This window comes from Chlorocebus sabaeus, chromosome 12, assembly GCF_047675955.1.
Source record: "Chlorocebus sabaeus isolate Y175 chromosome 12, mChlSab1.0.hap1, whole genome shotgun sequence".
Taxonomy (NCBI): Eukaryota; Metazoa; Chordata; class Mammalia; order Primates; family Cercopithecidae; genus Chlorocebus; species Chlorocebus sabaeus.
This window is the reverse complement of record NC_132915.1, coordinates 68,781,096-68,796,754: the sequence shown is the minus strand read 5'-3', so window position 1 is coordinate 68,796,754 and position 15,659 is coordinate 68,781,096. Positions and strand designations below refer to the sequence as shown.

General features: G+C 48.7%; 1 long non-coding RNA gene across 1 annotated transcript; it reads left to right on the top strand.

Moving 5' to 3' along the window:
- The first annotated feature begins 1,352 nt into the window (after window positions 1–1,352).
- Window positions 1,353–12,934, top strand: LOC140713082 (uncharacterized). The gene is made up of 4 exons (XR_012094940.1): window positions 1,353–1,645; window positions 8,139–8,253; window positions 8,895–8,993; window positions 9,951–12,934. It is a non-coding gene; the product is annotated as an uncharacterized lncRNA (long non-coding RNA).
- The last annotated feature ends 2,725 nt before the right edge of the window (window positions 12,935–15,659 follow it).

The window sequence follows — 15,659 nt, the reverse complement described above, 5'->3', positions numbered from 1 at the left end:
GAATTTTAAATTGTTTTCACTTAGTATTTTTCAATAGCATAATCCTATATGCCCAATATTCTTTGAATATGTCATTTTTATCAATTATATCAGATTTCTCAGTGTGGATGTGCCATAATTAAGCTAGTCACCATCCTGTGGACACTTAGGTTGATTCCAGTTTTATGAGTTTATAAATGAATGTGAGGAATGTCCTTACATAAATATCTTTGTCCTAATTTTTAAGAGTTTCCTTAGGAAGTGGAATTACTAAACAATGGGATATGAAAACGTAAGCTTCACGATGTATTATCAAATTGTCTTACATTTGTTCAACAAATTTTAATTGAGTGCCCAAGTGCCAGGCATGGTTCTGGGCACTGGAGATTCAGAGGTGAACACAGAGACAAACTCTCTGCCCCAAAGGGCCTTATTCAAATGGTGGTACTAAGTTATTTTCCTACCAGCTGTGTATCAGAATGCCTGGCTCCTGATCTCCTCACCAGCATCATGACCTTTTAACAACAATAAATCTTGGACTGGGAGTAGTGACTCACTCCAACAACTCAGGAGGTTGAGGCAGGAGCATCACTTGAAGCCACGTGATATGGTGTGGCTCTGTGTCCCCCACCAAATCTCATCTCGACTTGTAATCCTCACGTGTCAGAGGAGGGACCTGGTGGGAGATGATTGGATCATGGGGACAGTTCCCCCCATGATGTTCTCATGAGAGTGAGTGAGTTCTCATGAGAGTGAGTGAGTTCTTACGAGAAATGATGGTTTTAAAGTGTGTCACCTCCCCCCTTGCTCTCTTTCTCTCTCCTGCCACTATGTAAAATATACCTTGCTTCCCCTTCACCTTCACCATGATTGTAAGTTTCCTGAGGCCTCTGCAGCCGTGCAGAACTGTGAGTCAATTAAAACTCTTCTCTTTGTAAATTACTCACCCTCAGGTAGTTCTTTATAGCAGTGTGAAACAGACTAATATGCCAGGAGTCCAAGACCAGCCCGAGAAACATAGCTAGACCCTGCGTCTAAAAATAAATAAATAAATAAAAAATTAGCTGGGCATGGTTGTGTACACCTGTAGTCCCAGCTACTGGAAAATAAAGAGAAAGAGAAATAAGTAAAAGGTACTGCAAACATCATGTCAGATATTGGTTATGAGATGCTTCTGGAGCTCCAGGGAACGTGACCTCCCTGGTAAGGTGGCTTCCAGAGGAGGCAGCTGTGAGCACCAGCAACTGACACTGCCACAGCTGGTGATAGAGAAGCCTGGCAGAGGGGACCCTGGCAGGGCATGTGCATCTTACCACATGTCAGAGGGACTGGAAGGCCAGAGGGATAGGAGGAGCATGGCGTGGGGTGGGGAGGGCAGTTTTGCAGTTAGCAGAGGTGTGTGCAGCTTAAGTGTGGAGAACGGATAGGGGAGAGGGTAGAGATAAACCACAGGGGTCCAGGAAAGATCAAGTAAGTTTAGAGTATGGCAAACACATGCCCCTTACTTTGGCAAGTCACTGTTACCATTCTTAGCAGGTCAGAAGCTCTGAGAAATTCTACGATACAGAAACTCGTCTAACCTTGTTCAAATCCACATTTCCTGGGAAATAACAGAGGAAGAGAAGAACAGAAAGGGCATCATGGCAGTCTAAAGGACTAACTCCAGGTAAGAGTAAAAGGCTTGGATTCTGCCGGTCCAGACTTGCAGAGAAGGGGGAGTATTGAAAACACATTCAGGAATTAAAAACAACAGGGCTTAATTGAAGACTGGATATGAAACTGGAGCAAGGGAATGTCAAGGACGACTCTGGAGTTTCTAATTTGAGCCTCTGCATAGTGATGCATTATTCTTGGAGAAGGATTGAGTCTGAGGTCAAATGGGAGGTAGAGGGGAGAAAACTCCAGCAAAGTGTGGAACAGTGGAAAGAGGCCTGGGCTAAAGACTTGGGTTCTCAATCCAGTGCTACCAACAAGTGATTGTATAAGCCTGAGCAGGTCCCTTCCACCCACTGAAACTTGGCTTCTTCACCTGAAAAATGAGGATGATAAGTCATATTCTAACGAGCACACACTGTTGTCATTTTGATCAAATAAAATAATAGAAATGAAAGTGTATCCTAAAGTGTAGAATGCAACCAAAATACAAGAGGATTATTATGATTATTGCTAGCAGTCCTGTGAGGACACTTAATTTATGACTCTCCAAGGAATCAAGTCAGAGCATAACATGAGGTCAATACACCTAGGGACATAAATTTCAGAAGTGGCTGTGTTATAAAACTAATTGCTGTTTCGTGGATTCACTTATAATGATCCCAGCAACATTTTTCCAGGCAGAACAATTTTTTTTTTCTCCGTCATTAGGTCTCTCCCTCTTCCTACCCATAATCAATCAGGGCTTTCAACCAGGGTCACCCCTACCCTATCAAAACCTGCTCTCAAGGAAGTATCCATTGATTGGCACTAAAGACAAAGTGCCAATAAAGCTTGAAATGCTTTCTTCCCAGGGTTGCTTGTCGCTCTTCAACCAAGGATCAAATCCTCTGCCAAAGGAGAGGATGTCTCATGGGGTACTGGGGACACGAGGATCACATTCAAAGTGGTACTGAAAGGAGGTTGTCTCGTGGGGGGTTGGGAGCACGAGGATCACACTCAAAGAGGTGCTGAAAGGAGGGTATCTCATGGGCGGTTGGGGGCACAATGACACATTCAAAGAGGTATTGAAGGGAGGGTGCCTCATGGGGTGTTGGGGGCATGGGGAGCACACTCAAAGAGGTACTGAGAGTGAAACAAGCCAGTCACACAAGAACAAACGTCATATGATTCCACTTACAGGAGGTCTCTAGAGAAGTCAAATTCATAGAGTCAGAAATTGGAATGGTGATTTCCAGGGCCTTGTGGGAAGAAGGAATGGGGAGCTGTTTTTTCATGGGTATAGAGTTTCAGTTTTGCAAGATAAAAAGGTTTCTGGAAAATTCTGGATGGTGCTAATGGTTGCACAATAAACAACATGTGTGTACTTAACACACTGAAGTATACACTTAAAATAATTAAGATAGTAAATTTTATACATATTTTAGTAGAATTGATCATGATGATAAATGGTATTGAAGAAGTTCAGATTCGGGGTGCTTGTTTTGGTGCTCTGGAAATCACCCCAGAGAGGGAGCCTGCTACACACACACATGTGCTCACTTGTACACACACACGTGCACGTGCATGCACACACACACACAGCCCTGCCCAGCCTTCTTCTGTCAGCTAGGCAAGGAGAGCTGAGCCCAGTTATTTGGGCCAGTTTAGGGTTCACTCTGGAGCTTTTAATAGTCAAAGAAATCTTTGTTCTCACTGTGCGACCATTTCTCATCCCAGTGAGCTCTTACATAAGACATATTTTGGATCTGATATATTGGGGGAAAAAACCATTACCCATTTTACTCATTTTGAATAAACTAAAAATAACTATCCTTCCCATTTCCTGGAGTCAATAAAGACTGTTTAGAAAGGACAGAGGAAAGAAAGACATAGAATATGGGAAAAGAGCCGTGGGCTGGGCCCACAGGAGCCTGCTTCAAAACCTGGGTTTCCCCCTCATCTGCTGTGTGACCTTGGGCACATCCCTGACCCTCTCTGGGCCTCAGGCACCTCATCTATGGAATGAGAGGGCTGTGTTGAGAATTGGAGGTCCCTTCAATTCTCATAGTCTAGTTAATGGTGAGAAGTAGGACTAGGGGTTGAGGCATCTTATTTTGCTAGCCATCTAGTAGATGAATCATTATTATTCCAAAAATTTTCCAAATAAATTTGATGTGATCCTTCTTGGTAAGAAACAGCTAATGACGTCTCTCCTCCCATTCCTGGTCTAGTGTCTAGAAATAGTCTCTGTGAGTAATTTCTACCCATAATCCCCACTTCCTCGACTCCTGCTCCCTCCCCTGTAGTCTGGTTTCCGACTCCCCAGTCCTTTAAAACTGTTCTTGTCAAGGTCACCATAACCTCCTGTGGCTGAGTCCAATAGACATACCTCAGTCCTTTTCTTCCTTGGCCTCTCAGGAACATTTCAACACAGGTGACCACCTTCTCTTTCTTGAGACACTCTCCTCTGTGGGGCCGAGAGGGAAAACAGCCTGCCTTCCTGGAGTCCCCAGGGTCACCACTAGGATTTGAGTGCCCGCCATGTTAGTGCCAAAGTCTGTATGTAGTACAACGTGATTTGCAGCCACTTGCTTTCCTGTTGCGCTCACATTGCCACCACACTCTAGATTCACTGGGTGATTCATTTCTTCAGTCATTCAACAATGATTTGTCCAGAGCCAACTATTTCCCAGGCACTATGTGAGACAATGGGAATACGGTAAGGCCAGCATGACCTCTGCCCTCCTGGCATTTATAATCCATTGCAAGAGCCAGGCATCAAATGGGAGAGGGCGAGATCCATGTATAACTACAAATATGATGAGTTCTTGGAAGAAAAAGTGCCCAGGGCCCTGAAAGATGAGATGGGGGACGGACAAGGCATCAGGAAGGAGAGCGACAGGACACCAAGATCTGAAAGAGGGGAGGCAGCCAGCAGGAGCAGTGGGCGGGAAGGGGAAGAGTGCAGCAGGCACGGGGGATTGCCAGCACCTTGAAGGGGGAACCTGGGCGACTCAACATCATTACACACCAATAGCACCCCGCATTTCCGAGATGGAGGGTTTGGGAGACGCACATGAAGACGCTGGAGGAGTTAACCCCCACCTCGCCCTCCCACCCTCACCCCTTAGGGCTGCCTCTTGTCATCCTTGGACAATGCAAGCTCCAGAAGAGGCTGTAGTTTGGACTGCTGAAGGGTCTGAAAGGGGCCAGAGTGAGTGAGAGGACACAGTAAGGTGGGGTGCAGGAAGAGGACAACCCAACTAGTCATCCAGTTATGCTTTAGAAAAAACAGTCCACTGATCTGTGGAGACTGGGGGCAAGGGGTGGGAGGAAGGGTAAATCATGGATGCCTCTTCTTTTGTTAAAAACATTATTATTATTATTATTATTATTATTATTATTATTATTATTATTTTGAGATGGAGTCTTGCTCTGTTGCCCAGGCTAGAGTGCAGTGGCATGATCTTGGCTCACTGCAACCTTCGCCTCCCAAGTTCAAGCAATTCTCCTGCCTCAGCCTCCCAAGTAGCTGGGATTACAGATGAGCGCCACCACATCCAACTAATTTTTGTATTTTTAGTAGAGATGGGGTTTCACCACGTTAGCCAGGCTGGTCTCCAACTCCCAACCTCAGGTGATCCACCCGCCTCGGCCTCCCATGTTTTGTTTTATTTATTTATTTTGTTAGCTTTTATTTTAGGGTCAGGGGTATATGTGCAGGTTTGTTATAGAGGTAAATTGAGTGTCATGGGGGGTTGCTGTACAGATTATATTGTCACCGAGACAATGAGCATAGTACCCAACTCACCCTCCTCCCATCCACTACCTTCAAGTAGGCTCCTGTGCCTGTTGTTCCCCTCCTTGGGTCACGTGTCCTTGATGTTTAGCTCCCACTTACAAGTGAGAGCATGTGGTATTTGCTCTATTGTTCCTGCTTTAGTTTTCTTAGAATAGCAGAGGGCCAATTTTTTTGTGTTGACCTTGCTTGGTTCCAACAGGCGTAGAATTAGAAATATTTTTCCAAAAGGGAGAATACAAAATGATTTTCCTCAGCGTTGTTGTCGAGAGCAGGCTCTCCTGGCCTCTTCACTAAGCCCTCGAGGCCCTTCAAGATGACCTGGTCCCACGTCCTCCATGCACAGATGAGGACAGGACACCACAGCTGGCAAGGCTCAGGACCTCCCCAAGGCCATGCAGCTGCCAAGTGGCCCAGGCAGAATGCAAGTCTGCATGACTCCAAAGTCCACACCTGTCCACACATCACCTTAGATGCCACCTGGGCCAGCCTGCTCTGTTTTACAGATGAGGAAACTGAGCCTCAAAGAGAAGGAGCCCCTTTCCCCAGGAACAGACCTCCATCCCTGGAGGCTCAGCTCTGCTCCTTCTGCTCCAAGCTGCCTCCTTGTGGGTGGCAGAAGAGAAAGTGTCCCCTAAATAAATGCCATGAGCATGCAGCTGTGAACAAAACAATGTCCCCAGGTTGGGAGGCCAATGTCCCAAGGCCACGTGAGGAAAGAGGTTGTTGCCTTCCCGAGGAGGGGGCAGCTGCTGTGGAGCTGAAGCATTGCTCAGCCTCCAGCCTCTCCCAGGAACATAAAACTCAGGAACGAAGGAACGTTGGGCAGGAGCCCATGGGAACAAGGCCCACACTCCCCTCTCCAGGGGCTGCCTTGGCAGCTGATTACACTCCCAACAAAATCCTTGCTGAACATCTGTATTGTGCAGGGAACTGGTGCCTGGACTCCGCTGCCACGAGGGGCTCGGCACAAGCCCCCAGTTCTGGGGCTGTCACCTCTGACCCCACAGAGACCCTGACTTTCAGGGGCCACATTCTGACCCTGAAAATCTGGAGTGAGTTAGGGAGAATTTAGACAGATGTTGCTCCTTCTAGTTTCCTGTGGAAATTAAGTGAAACCAGGAGGCATCTCATTCAGGGGAAAAGATGAGAGATATGAGGAAAACAGAGGAAATAAATACATGAGGTGTTTGTTTGCAAAGCAGTTGTTTCTTCCTTGCTCAGCACTCCTCAGAAGGGAGGTGACTTCTGGCAGGGCACTTTGCAGCAAAGCAAGTCCCTGATCAGCCGTCTTCCACCCCTCGCTCCCACCACAAAGAGCCCACAGCTCTTCACACTCAATGCTCCTGCACACTTCTAGTACTTTGCACAAGCTATTTCCTCCGCTTGGAATGCTGTTCCCTCCCTTCTCTTTCTGGAGAACCTCTACTCAGCCCAAATGGATCAACTCAAGCCATAATCCTCCGACTCCCTCCCTCTCACCTTCCCAAGCAAAAGAGGTGGCTGCTTCTCCGAGTCCACCCATCACCCTGAAAACCCCTCCATGGTGATCTTGTCACGTGGACTTGAGGGCATGTCTACATGCCCTCTGTCTCCCTTGCTAGTCTACAGCAGACACTGTGTCTTAATCATCTCTGTATCCACAGTGCCTGGCAGAAGGCCTGGTACAGAAAATGAACCCAATAAATGTTCAAGGATTGGATGGAAGGAGGGGGAGAAATGGCAGGAGGGAAGGAAAGAAGCAGAAGTAAAGAAAAAAAAATATCGGCTTCTTTAGAGTATTTGCAAGTCCCTCTCTTCTTCCCTATTGATTTGAGCCTGTATCTGCCTCTTCTAAATAAAATGCCTGAAAAAACTCATTGATTAGGCTGTGACAAGGCTGAGACATGCAACACAAATAACACGGCTTATGCAGAATAGGAGTTCATCTCTCACTCACATGAAAGTCCGTCTGGCCGGGCGCGGTGGCTCACGCCTGTAATCCCAGCACTTTGGGAGGCCAAGGCAGGCAGATCACGAGGTCATGAGTTTGAGACCAGACTGACCAACATGGTGAAACTTCGTCGCTACCAAAAATACAAAAATTAGCCCAGCGTGGTGGTGGGCGCCTGTAATCCCAGCTACTCTGGAGGCTGAGGCAGAAGAATCTCTTGAACCCGGGAGGCAGAGGTTCCAGTGAGCCGAGATTGCACCACTGCACTCCAGCCTGGGCGACAGAGTAAGAGTCCATCTCAAAAAAAAAAAAAAAAATCTTTCTGAGGAGGCTGAGGCGGCTTTTTGAAGTCATCGGGGCCAAGGCTGCTTCTGTCTTATTGCTCTGCCATCCTAAGGGGCTGTACTCATCCAGGTGTTCCAGATAGCACCCCACACATCTTCCTCCATCCACAGAGTGGGTAATGAAAGAGGACACACTCTTCTCTTCAAAGGCACAACGGGAAATTGAGTACAATAGTCCCTCTTATCTGTGAGGGATGCGTTCCGAGACCCCCAGTGAATGCCTGAAGCTGCAGATAGTACCAAACCTTATATACACTGTATTTTTTCCTATACATACATACCTATGATAAAGTTTAATTTATAAATTAGGCGCCGTGAAAGACCAGCAATGTAACTAATAAAATAGAACAATTATAATAATACACAGTAATAAAAAATATGTGAATGTGACTTCTCTCTCTCTTTCTCTCTCTCCAAATCACTTGCCGTTCTGGACCTTGGGTAACAGAAACTGTGAGAAGCGTGGATAAGCAGGCACTATTGCACCCTGCTTACCCTCTCTTTCCATCCAGCGCAAGACAGGCTGGGAATTATGGTCTTATGCTGAGCATCTGCACACCAAGGTGAGAGTTTTATTTCCATGTAAAAGGGAGGAAATGGATTTTAGAAACAACCAGAAATCTTTTCCAAAACAACAACACACAGAAACAGAACACCCTTCCAAGCCCCAACAGTGACCTTATACATTTCACCATCCCAACAAATCTGTGAGGAAACTGAGGTTCGGGGTGGGAATGCCTTTGGCTGAGGGTACTATGAGCAGTAAAGGAACGTGACAGAAAACCAAATATCTGGTGTAAACTGGGATTTCCATCTAAAACCTCACAAATACTAGAAAGAGGAAAGGGAAGAGGTGACTGCACAGCTGTTTATAGGGAGACGATCCGGGAGTCTGAGTTGATCCCTAGCTCAGTGGATCTGCTGTGTTATGTTTATCTCCACAGCTACATTAATGGGGGCCAACACCCAGAACAAACGGGGTGAGCAATCTGCTCTCCTAGGGCTGGCCAGACTGCACCTGGAATTCGGTGTTTTTGGGGCCAGCCCTCAATGAGAACACTGAGAAACAGGAATGGGTCTGGGGCCAAGACAGGCTGGGAAAGGTCTGGATGCCCGCCCTGTGAGGAAAGAGCCACAGCTGAACACCATGGAGAGGGGTGAACTCCAGGGGAGGTAGATCCTTATCTTCTCTTCTGTGTCACAGAGAGGACACGGTGACCTCATTCCAGGTGGCTCTGAGCAGCAGAACAATGACCCATGGAAAGAAGCCACTGGGAGCCAGAGTTGGCTCCAACAAAAAGAGGTAACCAGGGTGGTGAACCAAAGCCCTGGGTAGGCACAGCAGAAAGTGAGAACTCATCCCCTGGGGTGTGCACCAAGGGTAGAGGTGCTGTAGCGCCTTCTAAGGCAGAATCTTGCACCTGGAGGCTCCCGCAGCTGAGAATGATCGGGTGTGTCTATGTGCATGTGCACACAGGTGTGCTCTCCCAGGGACAGGGGCCATGGCTCCCTTGAGGTTCTCCAAGGAGTTTGTGACCCAAACAAGGGTCAATGGACTGGCCCACTGGGTCCTTCCAGGGTCCCTGCCTGCTTTAAAATCCCATGACCAGGCCAGGCGCCATGGCTCACGCTTGTAACCCTAGCACTTTGGGAGGCAGAGGTGAATGGATCACTTGAGGCCAGGAGTTTGAGACTAGCCTGGCCAACAACAACAGCCACAAAAATAGCCAGGTGTGGTGGCATGCACCTGTAATCCCAGCTACCTGGGAGGCTGAGGCAGGAGAATCACTTGCACCAGGAAGGCAGAGGTTGCAGTGAGCCAAGATCGCAACAGTGCACTCCAGCCTCGGTGACAGAGTAAGACTCTGTCTCAAGAAAAGAAAAAAAAATCCCATGACCGCCAGTGTAGATGCACAAACGTCCCGATGATGAGGAATAGGTAAAGAGAGCTCAGAGTGGCAGAAGGAACCTGGGGGCTCACTGAGACTGAAAATGGCTCTGCGAGCTCCATTCTCCAGAGCAGAGTGTGCCCCAAATCCAACCACAGGAACCACCCATTTGGCAAGCTTGGAGCACATGCTCCTCCCCTTGCTGAGGCTGGAGTACCTCCAGAACCCCAACTGCAAAGGGTCCAGGGGTTCCACATTCATCACACACCAGCCTTGGTGCCTGGTATGGGTGCGGCCTTTCTCCAGGACACCCCACCAGCCAGCAGGTGTCTTTTTGTTTTTCACCACTTCCTTCTGTCTTCTACAATTAGAGACCCTCTAATGGCCAGGCACCGTGGCTCACACCTGTAATCGCAGCATTTTGGGAGGCCAAGGCAGGTGGATCACCTGAGGTAAGGAGTTCAAGACCAGTCTGACCAACATGTTGAAACCCCATCTCTACTGAAAATACAAAAATTAGCCAGGCGTGGTGGGGCATGCCTGTCATCCCAGCTGCTTGGGAGGCTGAGGCAAAAGAATCGCTTGAACTTGGGAGGCGGAGTTTTCAGTGAGCCAAGATTGCACCATTGCACTCCAGCCTGGGCAATAAAGTGAGACTGCATCTCAAAAAAGAAATAAAAGGAAAAGAGACCCTCTAGTTTATTTGATGGCAATGTAGAGTGACTTGTGAACCGCCGTTCCCAAGCAGCAAGGCAAGGAGGTAGAGAAGGAGGGGTGAAAATGGACCACAAACACCTGAGTCCTGGCCCCATCCCTGAGTGACCTGGAGCACACTTTCTTTCCTCACTGGGTCTCAGGTTCCATGCCTTTGAGCATGAGGAGCAGACTCTGTGGGGACGCCATGCCATGATGTATGTGTGTGCCTAGCCCAGTGCCTGGCACACAGAGGGACCTCAACAGCGTTTGTGGCTCACTTTGTACCTCTCAGAGCTGTTTGGGGATTAAATGAAAAAAATACGCAGAGCACCCAGCTCCAAGCCTGGCACATAGTGAGAGCTTGATGACTTCCACTTTGTGCCCCTCCTGTGCACGCCCATGCCATGGGCTGAATCACGTCCCTCCCTGAATTCATACATCGATGTCCTAACCCCTAGTACCTCAGAATGCGGCTATATTTGGAGACATGGTCTTTAAAGAGGTCATTAAGTTTGAGTGAGCTCAATGGGGGGCCCTAACCCAATCTGATGGGTGGTGTCCTCGTAAGAAGAGATTAGGACACAGAGAAGCACAGAGTGAATGCCATGTGAACACAGAGACTGAAGGCGGCCACCTACAAGCCACAGAGAGAGGCCTTGGAGGAAGCCATCCCAGGGCACACCTTGATCTGGGAATTCTCGCCTCCAGAATTGCAAGAAAATCAGTTTCTGTTGTTTAAGCCACCCAGCCTGGAGTACTTGTCATGGCAGCTGGAGCAAATGTGGACACGCTGCACTTCTCAGCTCTGTGCCTTTATCCACCCCGCAATGCTGCCCTGCCCAGTCCTGAGGCCCAGTCTCACCCCTCTGGCTTAACACCCCCGTCTGGCACCATGCTACTCAAAGTGTGGCCGTGGACCAGTAGCCCTGGCATTCCCTTCGAGCATGTTAGAAATGCAGACTCTCAGGCCCCACTCAGACCTACTGAAGCAGAATCTGCATTTTAACAAGCTCCTGGTGATTCTCAGGCTCATTAAGCTCTGCGAAGTTCTGATGAAGGCTCATTGAGGCTCCCTCCAGGGCGTGCCTTGGCCCTCAGGACTGGAGTGCTCCCTGAGTCCTGGGTGCTGGTCACAGCTGTAGCTCCTTCCACCCCTCAAAGGACAGGAGCTGGAGGAGGAGAAAGGAGGTGGCAACATGGGGCAGCTTTGGGTGACCTTCTCAGGGGAAATAACCACTTGTGAGCCCAGAGAAGCTCCCCTGGAGGACCACCTGCTTCTGCTGTCAGTGGGAAGTCACCTCCAAGCTCCTCTGGTCCTTTAGTCCATCATTTTCTTGACACGGATTGGGAAACTGAGACCAAGATTGGCTACATAACTTTTGGGGGTTGTGCAAAATGAAAACTGGAGGCACCTGCTTCAAACACTTTGAAGAATTTCAAGATGGTAACAGTAGAGCATTACACCAAGCATGGGGCCCATCTAGGCATGGGGCCTTGGGCTCGGGTGGCACACCTGTGAGGCCAGCCTGAGGCAGAGATGGCTCCCCAGTGAGCCAGAGCTCACCCAGCCTAACCTGAGGCCTCCTGAATCCCGTCGCTTCTCTTTCTATCAGGGCACCCCCTCACCCTTGCCCTCTGAGCTTGTCAGCCTCCGGGGATCTAGCTGCAGCCAGGCAGGGAGGCGCTGGGACGAGGAGGGAGTCCAGGGCTTGGCAGCCTCCTTCCACCCCAAGCTTAGGAGGCCTGACCTCCTGGCTGCTTCCCAGACGCACAGATTCCTCTGGCTCTGTGGGCCCAGCTCATCTGAGTAGTTCTGTGCCACTCCCAGCTGATGGCACAGGGGTGGGAGATGGCACCAAGAAGGAGGAAGGGGCCCCAGACACAAGATCTGCTGACCTCACGATTTCACATCCACTCTGCCTAGGCCACTGGCAACTGGTGACACTTGCTATTGCCTGATTGGCACGCATCTTCTCTTTCCTGCTTCACTGAGCCGCTTCTCCCCATGCCTGGTTCAGGTAGTGCTATGTCCACCCCTGCTCCAAAAGTGGGCATGGAACTTAGGTCCCTCTAGTGCCCCTCTCCACAGCAGTACATCAAGAGATGGACCCTTGATCCAAGAGAATGTAGCAAAACTCAATGCCTGAACTTTCACTGAAAATATTGAGATTGCTAGCTGTAAGAATGATGGAAGCCTGGAGCTTCCTGGAGTCCCTTCATGGAGTAAGGAAGGCTTGCCTCAGAATGAAGCCAGCAGAAGGAAGCAGAGAGAGAGAGAGAGAGAAAAAAAAAAAGCCCTAGGATAGATATTGTTGGGATCCTGGATCCAGCTGTGCCTGAAGTCCTTGACTTCTTAGTTCTGTGTGCCAATAAATTCCATTTTTGCTTAATACAGTTGAAGTTGAGTTTTTGTCAGTAGCCATCAAAAGAATGCAGCTTGGGAGGCCAGGCGTGATGGCTCACGCCTGTAATCCCAGCACTTTGGGAGGCCGAGGCAGGTGGATCACCTGAGGTCAGAGTTTGAAACCAGCCTGACCAACACGTTGAAACCCTGTCTCTACTAAAATACAAACAATTAACTGGGCGTGGTGGTGGGCACATATAATTTCAGCTACTAGGGATGTTGAGGCAGAAGAATGGCTTGAACCCAGGAGGTGGAGGTTGCAGTGAGCCGAGATCACGCCATTGCACTCCAGCCTAGGCAACAAGGTGAAACTCCGTCTAAAAAAAAAAAAAAAAAAAAAAAAAAAAGCAGCTTGGAATGTGTGCTCAGAGGTATCCAAGCTTGTCCACTCACACATGTAATCCATAAGGACCATGGATTCCCTAGATCTGCGAAACCTCACAACACAGTGGGAGTGGTGAACGGTAGAAGAGTTGAGATCATGAGTCACTGATGGGCATCCTGGCCTCCTTCAAAGAGTACTCCCAGGTCTAGAAAGCTTTTTTCTTTGATCCATACAACAGCCCTACAAGGCAGACGGGTCAGGGACTATAACGGATAGGCCAAAAGGGAAACTGAGGCTCAAATAAGGGAAATGACTTGTTCAAAGTCATACTGGTAGTAAGCGGCAGCGCTGGGTGGAATTAACACTCATGAGCACCTGATTCTGTCTAGATAGCTCGCCTCTGTGCCACCAGAGCAGCCTGTACTCAGCTCAGGATGTAAAGAAAAGTCCTCAGAGTAAAGAAAAAGTCTCAGAGTAAAGAAAAGTCCTCCACTGAGTTCACTTTGTTTTTCTTTTTTGTTTGTTTTGTTCTGAGACAGAGTCTCACTCTGTCATCCAGGCTGGAGTGCAGTGGCGTGACCTTGGCTCACTGCAGCCTCCACCTCCCTAGGAGTTCAAGCGATTGTCCTGCCTACGCCTCCCTAGGAGCTGGGACTATAGGCACCTACCACCACACCTGGCTAATTTTTGCATTTTTAGTAGAGACAGAGTTTCACCATGTTGGCCAGGCTGGTCTTAAACTCTGTGAGTTCAAGTGATCCACCCACCTTGGCCTCCGAAAGTGTTGGGATTACAGGTATGAGCCACCATGTCCAGTCAGAGTTCAGTCTGACTGTGACCTCACAATATGGTTTGGTGGTTCTTTCCCCTTTCCCATTCATTACAACTTCCCTCCGAGCCACAAGGCCCTCCCTCCCAGCAGCAAAAGCAGTCAGAGGACAATGTTCCCTAGTCTGATCTGCTCTTACCTTCCTTCATTCATTCAATCATTCACTCAGCTGACCAGCAGACACTGGATGACCACCCCAGGGCCAGGCCTTGTGGCAAATGCTAGAGTAATGATCAGACACATCACACCCGCTTTCTAGAAGGCCTCCCTCACAAACCAGATCAACTGCTATGATAAAGGTAAGACAAGGAACAGTGTCGCGGAAGGCAGGAACAAACAACTACAGCAGAGTGGTCAGAGAAGGCTACACAGAGTTGATTGCACTGGACATCAGAGATTGAGGAAGAATGTTCTTGGAAGAAAAGGTAGGAAGATCATATCTTCCAGTGGACGTGTGAGACAGTCTCGGCTATTCAGGGACGTGCAGGTGGAACAGGCATCTTCTTCCAGGGGGTGACAGGTGGCAGGAGGTGAGACCACAGCCTCAGTTAGAGGCCAGGTCAAGGAGGACCTACCAGTGGAGCTCGGGAGGTGATGGGGCACTGTGTCATGGTTAGGTTTGTTCTTAGAAAGGCCACGCTGCTGGGTGGGGAGGAGGAGAGATTGAAACCGCAAGTTTGAAGAGGAGGCCACCTGATGGTCACTGGCCATGGCTCAGGCAAAAGAGGACACAGGCCTGAACAGAGGCAATAGCAGTGGGGGTGGCAGGGAGGGGACTGGCTAAAGATTGAGAGCTTTTTGGTATCCCTTAGATGTGGGGAGTGAGTCGACAGGTGGGTCCCAGGTTTCTGGCTTAACTGGCTGAATCAGTGGTGTAGCCCTACAGTGAGACGGGTGTAACAGAACACTTTTGGTTGAAAATATCTGAAAACCTAGTCAAACTGACCTTTAAAAAAAGGGAAGAGGAGTGCAGTGTTCATATAACTGAACAGTATGAGGGTCACATCATCAGCATATCCTCCACCCATCTTCTGGCTCATGTACTTTGTGCTGACTCCATTCTTGACAGTTCTTCCCATAACTTTTCAACATGGCTGCCAGCACCTCTCTGAACTACATCCTTCCGGGTTTAAATCCAACAAAAACACACAAGAGCTTGTGTCCAAGTGTTCCCATGAATAGTCTGAGATTTGCCCTGATTGGACCAGCTTTGGTCACATGCTCACCTCCAGCCAATCGCTATGGCTGTGCTAATTGACTTAGACCTAATCCATGAGCTCCACCCCTTAAGCTTTGGTGGAGCCATAGAAACTGTAAGGACTAAGAGGCGAAGGAGTGGACCCCAAAGAAACACTCAGGCTCTTGCTAGGACAAAGGGAAAGAAATAGATGCCAGTGAGATAGACCAGATTTTTTTAGCTTTGTGGGCAGCATGAGAGAAAGAATAGTAGGTTAGGGGAGGACAAGATGATGAGTCCAGATTAGAAGGTGTTGTGTTTGCAGGCTGTATGGTGCAAGCAGAGGACATGGTCAGCAGTCAGTCAGTTAGGGAGAGACCCATGCTGGAGAGGGATCTGGAATTGCCAGTGTGTAGGTGGTGAGTGAGAAGCTGAAGAAGGCAATAATGATGCAGACTTTGGAAGCCATTCTGGACTCCCTGCTTCAGGAACTGCAAGTCTGATCTAGTTAAAGTCTCTTGCTTTCTTTGCTCTTTAGGATTAGGCAGTGCAACAGCCCTTGTGATCCTAAAGTGAGCAATGCCCCAGCCTCCTCCTTTCAACACCAGCTCTCACTTCTTGTCTTAGATTGCTTTGCACCTTCCTCTCC